The following is an 18,243-nucleotide window of genomic DNA, read 5'->3' on the forward strand; positions in this document are numbered from 1 at the left end:
ATAATCTCATTGATATGAATGCTCCCTTCAGTGATATAGATCACAACTATTTTTTGTCTTTTTTTTTTTTCAATCAATCAATGTTAAGAACCTATTATGTGCTAGGCACTGTATTAATCATTGACTGACACTTGTCCAAGATCTCCTAAAAATTCATTCAACATATTATGGAAATTATAGATTCCTGGCCATTGTATTGCTGCTCAGATAGTGCCTGGATTGTCCTTTGGTTATACTTCCTTCACTGACCCATCTCTTTTGGTCATTTAACTTTGATAATATCCTTTATAACATCTCTTCTTCAGAACAATTTCTCACTGGCAATGTGAGACAACCTATTAATACCATGCCTTTTCATAGTCTTTGGATAAATCCAACTTTAATTCTTTAGAGTTTATGATATTCCATGACTCTTAGAAATGGGCCTGAAGTCAAGAAGATCTGAGTTCATATCTTAGTACTTAAGTTTTTTCTTTGTTGAATTACAGTATTTTTTTTTTTTCTTTTGACCTGGATGCTATGGATTTTGGTTATGATGTTCCTGAGAAATTTTGTTTTGGATTTTCTTTTAGGAAGTGACTGACAGATTGGTAAAGTCTTCCTACTTTTACTTTGTCCCTTGGTTCTAAAATAGCCGGGCAGATTTCTTGAAATGTGATGTCTAGGTTCTTTTTTTTTTTTTTTTTTTTTTGGTCATGACTTTCAGTTATCCAATGATTTATAAATTATCTTTCTTGATCTGTCTTACTGGTTTTTTCCCCAAAATAGAAAACATCTTGCACTTTCTTTTAATTTTTTTTGAACTTTTTACTTTGTTTTTAATATTTCTTATTAGTCATTCACTTTTATTTGGACCATTTTAATTTTCAAGGAGTCTGTTTCTTAGGTAAAGTCTTGTGCCAAGTTGTTAATTTTTTCCCCAAGTCTTCCTTTAGACCTTTCCTCCGAGATTACCTTTACATTTTATTTATTTTATAGGTACATATTTATTTTCATGTTTTCTTCTCCATTAGAATGTGAGCTCCTCAAGGATAGGGCCTATATATTTCTTTTTTTTTTCCCCCAGGATTTATAATAGCCTAGTAAGTGTTTAATAAATGCTTGTTAATTAATTGTTATATTTTGGCCTTTCTTCTTGACATTAATATTGTCATTCTTGGGATATATATATGTATATATATACATAGATATGTACTTAACTATAGAAACTAATACTAATGAAATATTAAAATAATTTCCTAGGATGAGAAGGCAGGGAAGAGTTGCAATGTGCAAAGATGTATAATTGTTGCCCTTCATTCTTGAAGACCAAAATAACATAATTATATTGAGGTCAAGATACAATGTGTCCAACTATGTCTATTCAGACCAACATGAGTTTGGAAGGCTCTACCACAAATAAGGCATAAATAGTACACATAAACATTTGGAGTGGAGCTTGTCTCTAAATTTGTATATTTTATGTATCTGGATAGCATGTCTAATAAGAGTCTATCATAGATCCATTGAAGTATTCAAAACAAATTCTTTTCTTTAGAACATCATCTTTTATAAAAGAGTTACACTATACTATTTTTTCAAAAGCAAAAAAATCCAAATGTGTTTGCTTTGTTTCATTTTTTTTTCTCTTTTCTCGTGAACAGTTGAGAGCATTTATAAAAAGCTTTTCTTTCTTTTGACTAGATATAGCCACAAGGTTGTTTCATACTGAGTGAAGATAATGTGGGACTCAGGACTGTTTATTTTAAAAGAATTCTGTAAAATCACCACCAGAAAGTGTTTTCCACCTCAGGCATGCTTCCAGCATGCGTAAATCAGTCTTGACCCAAGATTATAAACTTCACTCTTTGTTTGGATGGCATGTTGCCTTGGTGATGCAGGGCACTCTTTTACCCACTTACTTGATAAATGAGCAGAGATGATCATTGTTTGCCTACAATGACGAAGGAACACAATAATCAGAGAGCTCTGTCTTGCTGCTGCTGGGCATCTCAAATTGTTTCTTCATCAGCTTTAGTGAAAGATCTGCACTGTTCCCTAAGGGCAAAAGCAAGTATATTTTTACAGAGAAACACAATGTTTTATGTAAGAAAGTAGATTCCATTTGTCAGTGTTCACATTTTTATTCCCAAACCCCAGTTTTAGGAATTTAAAACATTCATCAATTTATTACTGAACTAGAAGAGGTGAGATTATCCAGATAATTAGAAACTGTGTTAGAAAATCTTTTCAGCAGGTTTCTAACCTCTCTTTAAAATGTTGACATGAAAAGGACATATGGTGAAATGCAAATATGTCTCTACATCTCAATTCTAGAGACCTTCAAATAATGACAAATTGATATAGTATATTAAGGTTTACAAAACACTTTCCTTATACTAACTCTGTGAGGTAAGTAGCATAAGTATTATCATAAAACATTAAAGGATACAAAGAAATTCAAAAGGAGACAGGGATATTTTGTTACTATTTTTTAAAATTTAATATCCATTTTAAAATAAACTATATGGTTGGGCATAGAACCATATTTTATGTTCTATTTATGTTTGAATATTTGATTTGATGGCTCTTAATAAAATATTTATATTTTAAAAAGTTTAAGAATCTAAGCAACAAAAGCAATGGCCACCAAAGGCGGCCAAAATATTTCAGGAGTTAGCAGTCCATAAACATTTAATGTCTTTTCCTATCAGAGAATATGGTAACCAAGGTCAGGTCAAAATTCAAATATACTTTTGATATCATCCATATTGGTATTTTCTTCAATGATACAGAATGCCCATGTCTATCCATCTCCTATGGGATTTTGATCCTTTCCTCCACCTATGTTTGCCACAAGTGTCTATCAAATGTACTTGATATTTTCTCATTTTCTTCTAATATCTTGGGATTACCACAGTTTGTGCATTATTTATCCCTCACTCATTTATGTAACCACCCTTTGCTTATAAATCTCTTTGATGACATTCTATATACTATTTTCCTTTTTAATTCTCCTCCTCCTTTCCCGCCTCGTTCTTTTCTTCTCCTCCTTTTTCTTCTTCCTTCTTTTCCTCCTCCTCCTTCTCTGGTAATGTATGTGATTTTCTAATACCTATTATGTCTCTTCATTTCTCTTTGGGAAAATCTTAGTTTTGATAAATTGAAATGGCAGTTTTTCATGGCTCATAGTTATAATGTTGATATGAAAATGGTGGCTCTTTGTTCTAGAAGAAGCTTGAGGTCACTAAGAGAAATTTTCCATTTCTTTTACTATTGAATTCTGGGCTCAATTAAATTGCTAATTGCAATTTCTATCATTTATACATAGTACAAATGTATATCATAACCTAGACAATAGGCATTCTTTATCCACTTGGTTTTTCTTATATGAATGTTGGGTCACATTCTTTAGAGTAATTATGAAGCTTACTTAAGGAGGCTCTGCAATATTTTAGAGCTCAATGTAATTAAAATGATATCTTTTTTATTAATGCTTTTTATTTACAAAACATATATATGCATGGGTAATTTTTCGATATTGACTGTTGCAAAACTTTCTGTTCCAAAGTTTTCCCTCCTTCCCTCCACTCCCTCCCTAGATGGCAGGTAGTCCATTACATGTTAAATATGTTAAAATATATGTTAAATCCAATATCTGTTGGATTTAACATATATTTTAACATATTTAACATGTAATGGACTACCTGTCCATACAGTAAGATAACTGTATATATATATATATATACAGTTATCTTACTGCACAAGAAAAATTGGATCTAGAAAGAAAAAAAAACCTGAGAAGGAAAACAAAATGCAAGCAAACATCAACAGAAATCATGAAAATGCTATGTTGTGCCCACACTCAAGGCCTCTCCCTGGGTGTATATGGCTTTCTTCATCACTGAACAATTGGAATTGGTTTGAATCATCTCACCATGTCCATCAGAAATTATCATCGTATAGTCTTGTATAGTTTGTTGTTGCCGTGTATTATGCTCTCCTGGTTTTGCTCATTTCATTTAGCATCAGTTCATGTAAGTCTCTCCAGGTCTCTATGAAATCATCCTATTGGTCATTTCTTATAGAACAATAATATTCCATAATATTCATATACCATAATTTATTCAACCATTCTCCAATTGATGGGCATTTTCCAGTTTCTTGCCACTACAAAAAGGACTGCTACAAACATTTTTGCACATGTGGGCCCTTTTCCTTCCTTTAAGATCTCTGCTGGATCAAAAGTTTTGCACTGTTTTATAGCTTTTTGAGCATAATTCCAAATTTCTCTCCAGAATGGTTGGATCTGTTCACAGTTTCACCAACAATATATCAGTGTCCCAGTTTTCCCATAAAAAATGAAGTCATTTGTAAATAGAAACCTTGCCATTTGTGGGGACTATTTCTCATTTGAGAATCTTTATTAGATCTCTATCATAATAGTGGCAAAGCTTATGTCCCTATTTTATGCCTAGGTTATTATTAATGATTAGGAAATTGTTTAACAAAGTTATCTCTGTTGTTGAATCTTTCAAGGAATTTTGTATAATTTTGTCGGTTACATAGACGATATCTGGTTGGAGGAGAGACTTTAAAGTACCATTATGCTATCCTGTTTGTAGCAGAAAACAAATGAAATGAGAGCCACTGATCCATATATCAGAATCTCTACAGACCATACATTGACTTAGTTTTAAACTGTAATATTATCTATATTTATTTATTTTGACAACTATTTTCCAATTTCATTTTAATTTGATTCAGTTTTCATTTAGGAGATCCAAAGGCAATTCATTTGACACCTTTGCTCTACTGAATCAAATACTATTTTACAGTCAACACACAAAAAGGGGAGTGAGATTTTATAGTCTCTTTATTCAGACAATTATGTTTTGGTAAAGAGGCATTTGGGCACTATGTGGCATAGTGGATTAGAGTGCTAGGCTGGAATCAGAAGACTTACCTTTGTGAGTTCAAATCTAGCCTCAGAAATATACTGTGTGACCCTGAATAAGTCATTTAACTATTTGCCTCAGTTGCTCATTTGTAAAATCATCTGGAGAAGGAAATGGTAAACCACTCCAGTATTTTTATTTTTATTTCTACTCCAGTATTTAAAAAAAACCCAAAACAACCCACCAAAACCAAATGGAGCACAAAGAGTTGGACATAACCAATAATCAAAGTTTGGTTTACTGTGGAGTATTGCTTATTAAAGCTTATTTGTTCCTTTCTAATACTCTATTAAAAAATGCCCTCAATAGATGTGAAACATTGTCATAATAAAAAAGGAAAGTAGAAGTACAAGTGAATAGTCATTGAACTTCTCTGGGCTAGCTTTTTTTTTTTAATAATAAAGTATTAGATATTTTGGACATATTTTGGATATTTTTGACACATCTATTCCTTCAGAAATTTTAAGAATTGATGTCTTGTGTCTCAAAATTAAATCACTTCCAGCATAGTCAAACTCTCTCTCTACATATATATATAGTGTTTTCACATTTTATTTACCAGCATATCCAGTTGAAAATAATTGTAGCTTATCCATTGTAGCTTTTTCAGGAAATGAAGATAGAGAAATTAGAAAAATAACTCAATTATGCCTTCTAAATTAAGAAGTGCATCTATTGTACTGTCTGTTTCTCATGCTTAGAATGTTCTACTTCATCATTTCTGCTTCTTGGAACCCTCAGCTTACTTCAGGATTCAGATCAAATGCCCTTCCCCCCTTTTCTCTCTGAAATTACTTTGTATTTACTTTGAATATATTGTATATCTACTACTCTGTAGACCTTTTTTCTCCTATATTAAGCCTTTTTCATACTGAAATTACTTTGTATTTTCTTTGAATACACTTTATATCTACTACTTTGTATATATTATTTCTCCTAAATAGATCTTCCTTGAGAGCAGGAAATTATTTAATTTTTGTATTCCCAGCATCTAGTGCAGAGCATGGCACATATTTATTTCTTTTTGTTTGTTTGAGTTATTGCTGTTGAGTTTTTTCAGCTGAATCTGAATGTCTCTGACTCTAGTTGAGGTTTTCTTGGCAAAAATACTAGAGTGGTATGCCATTTCCTTCCCCAGATCATTTTTACAAATGAGGAACTGAGGCAAACAGGGCTAAATGACTTGTCTAGAGTTATTTGGTCAGTAAGTATCTAAAATCAAAATTGAACTCAGCTCCTCCTGATTCCAAGGTAGATGCACTATCCACTGTGCCACTTCATACATATGGAATATCTTTGAAAGTAGAATATAGAGGACTGAATACAATAGGGGGAATAAAGAGGAGCCACAGATTCTTCAATGGTTTTTTAGTGTTACTGATTGGGAAGATGATCCTGTCATTAACAGAAATAAAAATATCAGGAGGAGGAAGAAAATCTGGTGAAGAAGGATAAAGAATTCACTTTCAAAAATACTGTGAGCTGCTAAGATGATATTAACCATTTTCATGTATTTTCTGAAAGAGAATGCTTTTTTTTTCTGAAGATTAAGGTATTTTTTAATTGTTATGATTTCATAAAAAAAGAATTTTAAAATTTAAATAATTAAAAATTCTCTAGAATATATCAAGTATGTTTTTGGAAATTTTATTCCTGATGAGTTCAATCAGTTTTATATGCCTCCTTGTTTTTCTATTGAGCTTTCATCATATAATGAAGCAATTTTGTCTGATACTGAAATCCCAGAGGAGCTACATGATGAGGAAGAGTATCAATGAATTGAGTTTGCTATTACTAAAGTTACTGACCAAGATGAATCTTTACTGAACCCTGACAACAGTATTTCAGGTACACTGAATCCTTAAAACCCAGAATTTATTCCTGGTTACACAACTTCCAAAAAGAACCATGATGATATACAAAATAAAATCAACCAGAATTCCACCAACTGCCAGTTCCCAATCTCTGTGTTTGCTTTGGTTATTGGTTCTAAGCCAAAGCTAAAGACAGCTTTTCTAACAATCTGGAATAAATGGAATGTAAAAAGAAGGGGAGGAGAAAGAACACAGGTATTTGAAAGATGGCAGTAATTATATCTCTATAGAAGCCCTTGTAAATGGTCACACAAATTGATCAGTACAATATACATACAGAGGATACAAAATTTATGAGAAATATACCATCAGCTATACCAAGGACTAGAAATAGCTCTGAAAATTCTGTAAACTAGTGATACCGTGAGGGTTCTTTTAGTGCTACAGCACTACACAATGTTAGGCACCCTAAAGTATGCCATGTTTCTAGTTTTAAACAGTAACTGTCTCTTCAGAGGCTGACAGGGGTAGCTGTTGTGTAGCTTTATACGGGAACTACTGAAAATCTTGTAATTGTTAATGTATAAAAAACATGCATTCTCAGTTGAGCTTAGCTCCAATGGGTGGAATTGCACACTATAGAAAGTACTGACTCAGTTCCAGCTAAGCATAGCAGTGCTTCACCTACTCCTGAAATCCAGATCCTAGTAACAGGATCAGTTTCTGTTTTTCAGTCTGCTAAATCTCAGGATAATCTTTTTCACAATTCCAAACCCTTTGCTTTCACACTCCTGGATTATGTATCTATATATCTATATGTCTATCTATCTAGAGATAGAGATATTGATAAAGATAGATAGAGATATTGATAAAGATAGATATAGGTAGACAGACTATTGATAGTTATCAAGTCAAGCCTCTGAAAAGGGATGACTGGAAGAATATCTAGGATTTATTCTAAACAGACTACATGAAGGTATTTTGAACTTAAAGAAACTTCTCTTTTGAAATTATGAAAAAAAATCCATTTTCAATGGACATGAAACACAGTCTGTACCTGAGGATGAACAGAGACAAAGAGAAGGAAATGAGTATAAGTGAGAGCAAGTCAGCCCTTGGAATGAAATATTGATTACTAGAGACACTCCAATTATCCACATCTTTGGAGGACGCATAAGATTTGTAGTTTACAAAAGGTCAGGAATTTCAAGGGAATTAATGAAAAAATGCAAATGAAGGTGGCCTAGCTGTATCAGACCTAAAACTATATTATAAAGCAGTGATCATCAAAACCATTTGGTACTGGCTAAGAAATAGACTGTTGGTCAGTGCAATAGGTTAGGTTCCCAAGCACACAATAATCAATGACTATAGTAATCAAGTGTTTGATAAACCCAAAGACCCCAGCTTCTGAGAAAAGAGCTTACTATTGATGAAAATTGCTGGGAAAATTAGAAATTAATGTGGCAGAAATTAGGCATTGGTCCACACCTAACACCCTATACTAAGATAAGGTCAAAATAGGTTCATGATTTAGACATAAAGAGTGATATAAGCAAATTAGAAGAACAAAGAATATTCTACCTCTCAGATCTGAGGAGAAGGAAGAAATTTGTGGTCAAAGAAGAACTGGATTACATTATGGAATGTAAAATGGATAATTTTGAATATATTAAGTTTAAAAGTTTTTGTACAAATAAAACCAAGGCAGACAAGATTAGAAGGGAAGCAATAAAATGGGAAAAAATTTTTACATTCAAAGATTCTGATAAAGGCCTCAATTCTAACTCAAATTTATAAGAATTCAAGCCATTTTTCAATTGATAAATGGTCAAAGGATATGAATAGATAATTTTCAGTTGAAAAAATTGAAATCATTTCTAGTCATATGAAAAGGTGCTCTAAATCACTATTGATCAGAGAAATGCAAATTAAGACAACTTTGAGATACCACTACACATCTCTCAAATTGGCTAAGATGGCAGGAAAAGATAATGACCAATGTTGGAAAGGATGTGGGAAAACTGGGACACTAATACATTGTTGTTAAGCGTTGTGAAGTGATCCAACCATTCTGGAGAACAATTTGGAACTATGAATACCCTTTGATCCTTTGAGTCTGTATCTCAAAGAGATCATAAAGGAGGGAAAGAGATCCACATGTGCAAAAATGTTTGTAGCTGCCCTTTTTGTAGTGACAAAAAAACTAGAAACTGAGTGGATGCCATCAGTTGGAAATGGCTGCTTAAGTTATGGTATATGAATGTTATGGAATATTATTGTTCTATAAAAAATGATCGACAGGATGATTTCAGGAAGGCCTGGAGAAACTTATGTGAACTGATGCTAACTAAAGTGAGTAGAAGCAGGAGATCATTGTACACAACAACAACAAGATTATATGATGATCAGTTCTGATGGATGTGGCTCTTTTTAACAACGAGATGATTCAGAGAAGATCAATGAATTGGGCTTGCAACTAAAAAAGCTAGAAAAAGAATAAATCAACCCCCCCCAATCAAATACCAAATTTGAAATTTTGAAAATAAAGGGGGAGATCAGTAAAATTGAAAGTAAGAAAATTATTGAATTAATAAACAAAACTAAGATTTGGTTTTATGAAAAAGCAACAAAATAGATAAACCTTTCATTAATTTGATTAGAAAAACGAAAGAAGAAAATCAAATTGTTAGTATCAAAAATGAAAAGGGAGAGCTTTCCACCAATGAAGAGGAAATTAGAGCAATTAGGAATTATTTTGCCAATTATATGTCAATAAATATGATAATCTAAGTGAAATGGAGGAATACTTACAAAAATATAGATTGCCCAGATTAACAGAAGAGGAAATAAATTACTTAAATAGTCCCATTTTAGAAAAAGAAATAGAACAAGTTATTAATCAACTCCCTAAGAAAAATCTCCAGGGCCAGATGTGAATTCTTCCAAACATTTAAAGAACAATTAATTATAATACTATGTAAACTATTTGAAAAAAAATAGGGAAAGAAGGAATTCTACAACCTCCTCTTATGACACAGATATGGTGCTGATACCTAAACCAGGTCAGGAAAAAACAGAGAAAGAAAATTATAAACCAATTGTCTTAATGAATATTGATACACAAACCTTAAATAAAATATAAGCAGAGGGATTACAGCAAGTTATCCCCAGAATAATACACCATGACCAAGTAAGATTTATACCAGGAATGCAGGGCTGGTTCAATATCAGGATAACTATTAGCATAATTGACTATATCAATAACCAAACTAACAAAAATCATATGATTATCTCAAATCATTTGAGAAAATCCAATTCTCATTCCTATCAAAAACACTAGAGAGTATAAGAGATTTTCTTAAAATGATCAGTAGCATCTATTTAAAACCATCAGCAAGCATCATATGTAATGGGGACAAACTAGAACTATTCCCAATAAGATCAGAGGTGAAACAAGGTTGCCTACTATCACCATTATTATTCAATATTGTATTAGAAATTAGCTTTGGCAATAAGAGAAGGAAAAGAGATTAAAGAAATTAGATAGGTAATGAAGAAACCAAATTATCACTCTTTGCAGATAATATGATGCAGAACCCTAGAGAATCAATTAAAAAACTACTAAAACCAATTCACAACTTTAGCAAAATAAATCCACATAAATCACCAGCATTTTTGTATATCATCAACAAAATCCAACAGCAAGAGATACAAAGAGAAATTCCATTTAAAATAACTGTTGATAATATAAAATATTTGGGAATCTATCTGCCAAGGCAAAATCAGGAACTATATGAACATAACCATAAAACACTTTCCATACAAATAAAGTCATATCTAATCAACTGCAAAAATATCAGGTGCTCATGAGTAGGCCAAGTGAATATAATAAAAATGACAAAACTATCTAAATTAATCTACTTATTCAGTGCCATACCAATCAAACTCCCAAAAAATTATTTTATATATCTAGAAAAAATAATAATAAAAATTATTTTGTCAATGACTATAGTAATCTAGTGTTTGATAAACCAAAAGATTCCAGTATCTGAGCTAAGAACTCACTGTTGACAAAAATTGCTGGGAAAATTGGAAATTAGTATGGCAGAACCTAGGCATTAATGCACAACTAACATCACATACCAAGATAAAGTCAAAATGGGTTAATGATTTAGACATAAAGAGTGACATTATAAGCAAATTAGAAGAATAAAGGATAGTTTACTTCTCAGATCTGTGGAGAAGGAAGGAATTTCAGTTCAAAGAAGAACTGGAGTACATTATGGAATGTAAAATGAATAATTTTGAATATATTAAGATTAAGAGTTTTTACACAAATGAAACTATTGCATACAAAATTAGAAGGGAAGAAAAAAAAGTGGGAAAACATTTTTACATTCAAAGGTTCTGATAAAGGTGTCATTTCTAAAATATATAGAGAATTGACTTAAATTTAAAAGAACTCAAGCCATTCTTTAACTGATAAATGGTAAAAGGATATGAAAAGACAATTTTCAGATGAAGAAATTAAAACCATTTCTAGTCATATGAAAAGGTGCTCTAAATCATTATTGACCAGAGGAATGCAAATTAAGAAAATTCAGAGTACTACTACACATCTCTCAGATTGACTAAGAGGACAAGACAAGATAATGACAAATGTTGGTGGGGATTTGGGAAATACATTGTTGATGGAGTTGTGAGCTAATTCAACCATTCTGGAGAGTAATTTGGAACTATACCCAAAAGGCAAACAAACTGTGCATACCCTTTGATCCAGCAGTGTTTCTACTGGGCTTACATGTTAAATCTTAAAAAGATCTTAGGTGATCTTAAAGAAAGGAAAGGGCAAAAATGTTTGTGGCAGCCCTCTTTGTAGCAGCAAGAAACTGGAAGATGTGTAGATGCCCATTAGTTGGAGAATGGCTGAATAAATTAAGGCATATGAATGTGATAGAATATTGTTCTATAAGAAAGATCTGGATGATTTCAGAGAGGCCTGGAGAGACTTACATGAACTGATGCTAAGTGAAATGAGCAGAACCAGGAGATCATTATATATGGTAACAAGAAGATTATACAATAATCAATTCTGATGGACTCGGGTTTTTTCAACAATGAGATGATTCAGGCCAGTTCCAATGATCTTGTGATAAAGAGAGTCATCTACATCCAGAGATAGGACTATGGGAACTGAGTATGGATCACTACATAGCATTTTCCCTCTTTTTGTTGTTTGCTTCCATTTTGTTTTCTTTCTCATTTTTTCTTTTTGATCTGATTTTTCTTGTGCAGCTAGATAATTGTATAAATATGTATATACATATTGGATTTAACATATATTTTACCATGTTTAACATAGATTGGATTACTTGCTATCTGGGGGAGAAAAATTGGAACACAAAGTTTTGCAAGGGACAATGTTGAAAAATTATCCATGCATATGTTCTGAAAATAAAAAGCTTCTGAAAAAAGATTTTAAAAAACCCCAAAGAGATGATTCCAGCCAGTTCCAATGGTCTTGTGATGAAGAGAGCCATCTGCATCCAGAGAGAGAACCGTGGAGGGTTGAGTGTGGATTACAACATAATATTTTCACTCTTTTTGTTGTTTGCTGGTATTTTGTTTTCTTTTTCATTTTTTATCTGATTTTTTTAATGTAGCATGATAATTGTGGAAATATGTATGGAAGAAGTGTACATGTTTAACAAACATTGGATTACTTGCCATCTAGGGTAAGAAGTAAGGTGAAGGGAGGGAAAAAATTTTGGAACACAAGGTTTTGCAAAAGTGAATGTTGAAAATTATCTATGCATATGTTTTGAAAAAATTAAAAAGCTTTAATAATACTAAAAGATTTGTAGTTTACCAGCATAATTTTTTAAAAATTGCCATTTTTTAAACTTTGTAATTGGATATCCAGTTTGAGAAATTACACAGTCTAAGATACATGGGAAGGTCTGGTGGCAAGAGGGTCTGTCCAAGGATATACCACAAAAACTAAGCAAGAAATTGAGATTAGTCAGAGAGACCCTGGTAAAGGTCCTTCCTATTCTTCTTCTTCTATACCTTAAAAGGTTTATGATGAAAAGACTGGTAGATGTCAAAACCTTATTAAGAATATCAAGCATTAAAAACAAATAAATAAATAAAAGAATGCCAAATATTGACTTCCAGGAGCCAAGACAGAGGAGTAAGCTGGATATCACCTTTAAACAACCATAAAATAGCACTCTAAAACAAATCCTGAAACAGCAGAACCAGCTACAAAATGGGATGAAACAGTCTTAGAGTCCAAGAAACTCAAAGGAAGGGCAAGAAAGTTCTGTCTCATGCAGGTAAAAGTGAAGCACAATCCAGAACTGGAAGCATCCTACGAAGCCAACAACAAGCCACAAAAAACCAGCAGTAGATGCTGAGCCCCAGTTTAATAGAGCAGGCAAAGGCCAACATCAGAACCCCCACTTGCCTCCGCATAGCTGGGGAATGGCAGATTCCAAGTCTGAGAACTACCATATGCTTCAGAATAGCCTGGGGGTAAACAGGCAACCTCCAGCAGCCAGACATCCAGATGTTTCAGTATAGCCCTGGGCAAACAGATGCCAACCTTATGGGTGCCCAAGCAAATAAGCAGCTTCCAGAGGTATGCCTTGCCACAAGTTTCAGTGTAGCCCTGGGGAAACAGGCAGCCACCAGAAGCCAGTTTGACACTTGCTTCAGTGTAGCCCAGAGAAAATGCAGAAACACTCCATTAGCCTCAGAGTTTGCCAGACACCACCAGTAAAATCCTGGCTCAGGATCAGATAAAGCTGCCAGAGTGCTACAGTCTCCAGCAATGCCAGCTAGCACCAACACCAGATAAATGACCAGTGCCTACAGTCCCTGATATGAGCTTCTTTACACCCTGGAAGCAGTGCTCAAATTTAAAAGAAAAGAAAAAGGCCAAAAAATAATGAGGAAAAAACAACAAAAAAGAATCTATCAAAAGTTATTATGGCAATAAGGAAGATAAAGACAAACTCAGAAGAGGAGAACAGTTTCAAAATACCTGTGGGTAAAACCCCAAAGAAAAATGGGAAGTGGTCTCAAGACCAAAAAACCTCATGGAAGAACTAAAAAAGGAATTTTGAACTTCTCTTTTAGGATTGAAGTAGAAGAAGAATTGGGAAGAGAGATGAGAGTGATGCAAAAAAATTGTGAAAAAAAAAGTCAACAGCTTGGAAAAGAAAGCAACTAGTTAAAAAGTAGAATTGGCCAAATGAAAAAAGAATATATAAAAAACCAATTGAAAAAAACAATCCTTTAAAAAGTACAATTGGCCAAATAGAAAAGAAAGTACAAAACCTAATTGAGGAAAACTCCTTAGAAGGTAGAATTGAGCAAGTGGAAGCTAATGGGTCTATGAGACACCAAGAATCAATCAAATAGATTCAAAATAATGAAAAAATAGAAGGCAATGTAAAATATCTCCTGAGAGAAATAACTGACCTGGAAAATAGGTCCAGAAAAGATAATATCAGAATCACTGGATTAACTGAAAGCCTTTGGAAAGAGGACCTGGATAACATCTTTCAGGAAATTATCCAGGAAAACTATCTTACTATCTTTGAATCAGAGACAATGAAAGAATCTACCAGTCACCTCAAGAAAGAATTCCTAAAATAAAAACTGCAAGGAACATTATAACCAAATTTCAGAATTACATAGTCAATAAAGTAAATACTGTAAATGACCAGAAAGAAACAATTCAAATATGGGAGAGCCACAATCATGATTACACAGTAATTAGAAGCTGCAACATTATAAGAAAGGAAGTCATGAAACTAAATTCTGGAAGTCAAAGGAGCTAGGAGTACAATTGTGAATCATATATCCAGTGAAATTAAGCTTAATATATAAAGAGAGAAAAATGTTTATTCAAGGAAGCAAAAGGATTTCAAGCTTTCACAAGGAAACCAGAATTAAACCAAAAATATGATATCCAAATATCAAGAGAATCATAAATAGCAGATGTAGAAACTCACAAAGCACAGTATTTTAGGGACTGTTAAGCATGGGGGTAAGCAGACTGACAGATTCATGAAGTAATGAGGAGTCTCATATCACTGAGGAAGATTAGGACCCATCAATTTGCTGTAATAACTATTAGGAAGAACACCTGGTTTGTGGAAGCTCTGCTTTCTCTTCCTGGTTTCAAGGGAGCCCTTGGAATCCAGCTCCAACTCCTGTTGACTTATGAATCATGGCTCAGAAGACTAAAGGTTTTGGAGCCCATTCTTTGCTCTAGGTTTGTTCTCCAATTACTTCTTCCCATTACCTTACCCTGCCCTACCACCACAACCCAAAAGCTTCATTATTTTGAACTTTGAAATTGTTCTGTCTAATCAAAATCTCCTATTCTTTTGTTTCACTGTCTGACTCACTCCTCCTAAACCTATTCATCTTTACCATGACCATCAGTCTCTCTATTCCTCTCTGTTTAATCAGACTATCACTCTACTTCTATCTCACTTTCCTCTGAGATCTTCACTCTACAATTCATCAGAACAACTACATATATTATTTACCACTCCCTAACCCTATTGTCTTACTTTTTCATTCTCTGTCATTTTTCAACCCTGAATCTCACCCTCCACTATCCATTCTTCTCTGTTGGCTCCCATGCTGCTAAAAAGCACTGGAGAAGGTCATAGAACCATGCCATTTGGGATCATTACAAATTTAGATTTGAATGAAGAGACAGCCTGGCTCAGGAAGACCTGGGTTCAAGTTCTCCCTCTAAATTCCAACTGTGTGATCATGGGTAAGCTATTTAATATCTTAAGGTCTCTATGGCAACCCTCTAAGACACTATGTGATTGAAAAGTTATAATTTGTATCAACAGAAGGAGTTTCTGCACTGGAGATGCCCTATATTACATCAATAAAATCACAGATTCAGATTTTTAAAAATCTCAGTGGGCTTTTCATTGTTGCATAAGGGGGAAAATCCCCCAAACAATTCTACTCTTTCAATTCAACATTTACTAAAGACCTACTATATGCAATGCACTAAGTAGGTATCTCAGAACTTCTCAAGGATCCAATTGCTTTTCACTTATCCTTCTGGCAACAGATCTCCTCTTTCTTTCAAGAGAAATAAAAACTATCCACCATGATCTCCCTTTCCTGTTGGATTCAAACCTTCCCTATTACCCACTCATACTCAGATAAATTTGTTTTATTTCTTAAGTGCAGAATTAAAAAGAAAAAGAATAACTAGTATCCCGAGGACTTGGTAATTGGCAGAGAACTGATTTCTTCAGGTATAAAAAAATAAGCATTTTAAAGGCCACAGAAACTATCAACTTTTTGCAGTGGTTTATCATTACAGAAATGTTACACTGGTGGTCATCATACTACAGAAATCTTTCAAATTGGTCTGATGGCTAGTTACATATAAATGATATAAGTGATAAACCAACATTAGGTAGTGAAGCCTTGCTGCTTTGTGCACAGCCTATTTCCTGTACCAACCCCTGGTTCTAAAACCAGCTCTAAAACTTTTTCTCTGTGTTGTGTGCAAAGATACCTGCTTTCTAGAATATCATCTCTTATTAACATTTTTTTCTCTCTCTAATGGCTCTATTGAGTGAAACTTTATTTCTCCTTTGTAGCTGATGGGGGTGAACCCTGAAACTGAAACTGTCCCTTTTGACTGCTGGGGGGAAGCATTGGGGATGAACTCTGAAACTGTGTCCTCTTTAATCTGTAAAAGAATTGATGAGGTTCGGCTCTCCTCAATTCCCTGTCAGGGAGCCAAAAATGATGAGGTTTGGCTCAGGGCAGGAAGTTGTAGGAAATCCCCTTCTGGTTGGCACAGGTCCTTCATAAATGAATTTACGAACCTGAAAATTTAAACTGGCAAAAGTAGTTTATTATTTAGAACTGAAAAGTCAGCTTTTGCAGTCTGACTTCCTTAGTGGCAGGGTCCCAACAGAGAATTAAAGATCTAGCAGAGAAATCCTGACAGAGAGGTAAATAAGGATAGGGTCCTGTTAGGGAAATAGATGAGAGAGATAAAGAGGGAGTAATGCTGAAAAGAGAATGTCTTTTCAGTGGTCAGAGGGTCACAATTATGCCAAGGAAAGAGAGAGAGTTTCCTTGGCATGATTCCTGCTTTTGGCTCTCTTCAAAGAATTGAGATGAAGGAACCTTGTTATATGGGTAGCTCTTGGTGGGGGCTGGGAGCAGTTTGAGTTGGAATCAGAATAGAGAATCTCCTGATTGAATGCATGTCTCTGGACTAATCTCCAACTCAATAGAGTTAGATAGAAATCTTGATATCCAGCTGGTCCAAGTAGAAGTGGTCCTGGACTCATCTAGTTCCACCCAGATAACAGAATAAAACCACTTTACTTTGATTCCCTGGGGCCGGTCTCTCAGGGGCAAGCTTCTCTGAGGGAGATTCCCAAGCTTGAGAGAGAGAGAGAGAGAGAGAGAGAGAGAGAGAGAGAGAGAGAGAGAGAGAGAGAAAGGGAGAGAGAGAGAGAGAGGGAGGGAGAGAGAGAGAGAGAGAGAGAGAAAGGGAGAGAGAGAGAAAGAGTTTGGGGGCTCCCTTCATCAAAATCACTCTGAAACTGTGTCCCCTTTAATCAGTAAAAAGAAGGGAGATTCGGGGTCTCAGACTCCAAAAAGTCTGGAAAGAATCATACTTTCCAGACAAACTTTTCTAAGATAAGTGGCTTCATTCAGTTGGAGATCACCCTCCACTGATCTTTTGGGGGTGCTGATCCTCTTCAGGAAATTCCAGACTTTGGAAAAAAAAAAACCTTCAAAATGATTTCATTCAGTTTGAGGTCTTGGTCTGATAATCAACTTAAACTGCCCTAGCCCCCCAGCCACAAGATTTGCTCATAAAATAGGTTTCTGTTCACACATTTTTTGCAAATCTCTTCATTAAGACTCTGCCCTCTTAGAGAACAATAAAACTTCCTTTTGCTACAAACAGATTTTGGGTTCATGAATTCTTGCACGTTGGACCTGCACTGAGAGAAGGGATTCTCACATCAATTCTCACACCTCAATCCTCTACCACTAGAACCACATCACACCTAGGGGATAGATTGGAAAAGAAATTAACTTTAACTTTTAAAAGACTTTAACATAAACTGGAGTTTATGTACAGCATAGTTTATATTGATTTTAAACTTCCAAATCAAAATCATTTGGTTGAAAAATTATTGCCTGATTTAAAACAAACAAACAAAAAACAAATCCAAACAATCCTTTATTTCTACATAATGCTGATTCTTGTGATGATAACGAGGAATTTGCATATGAGTCCCAATTTAATTGCCTATTAAATAGAAATCTTACACCAGTAGCACAACTTGTGAATTATTGTGAGAATAAATTTTGCCTTTATAAAAGTGTAAAGCTTTAAAAATGCAATTCCTTTTCATCCCTACTCTTTTTGTTTTGGATCTGGATAAAAATATGAGCCAGTT

At 34.0% G+C, this 18,243-nt stretch overlaps 1 pseudogene; it reads left to right on the forward strand.

Moving 5' to 3' along the window:
• Positions 1 to 406: 406 nt before the first annotated feature.
• Positions 407 to 16,196, forward strand: LOC127557064 (ubiquitin carboxyl-terminal hydrolase 10-like; annotated as a pseudogene).
• Positions 16,197 to 18,243: the final 2,047 nt, after the last annotated feature.

Source organism: Antechinus flavipes, chromosome 3, assembly GCF_016432865.1.
Source record: "Antechinus flavipes isolate AdamAnt ecotype Samford, QLD, Australia chromosome 3, AdamAnt_v2, whole genome shotgun sequence".
Taxonomy (NCBI): Eukaryota; Metazoa; Chordata; class Mammalia; order Dasyuromorphia; family Dasyuridae; genus Antechinus; species Antechinus flavipes.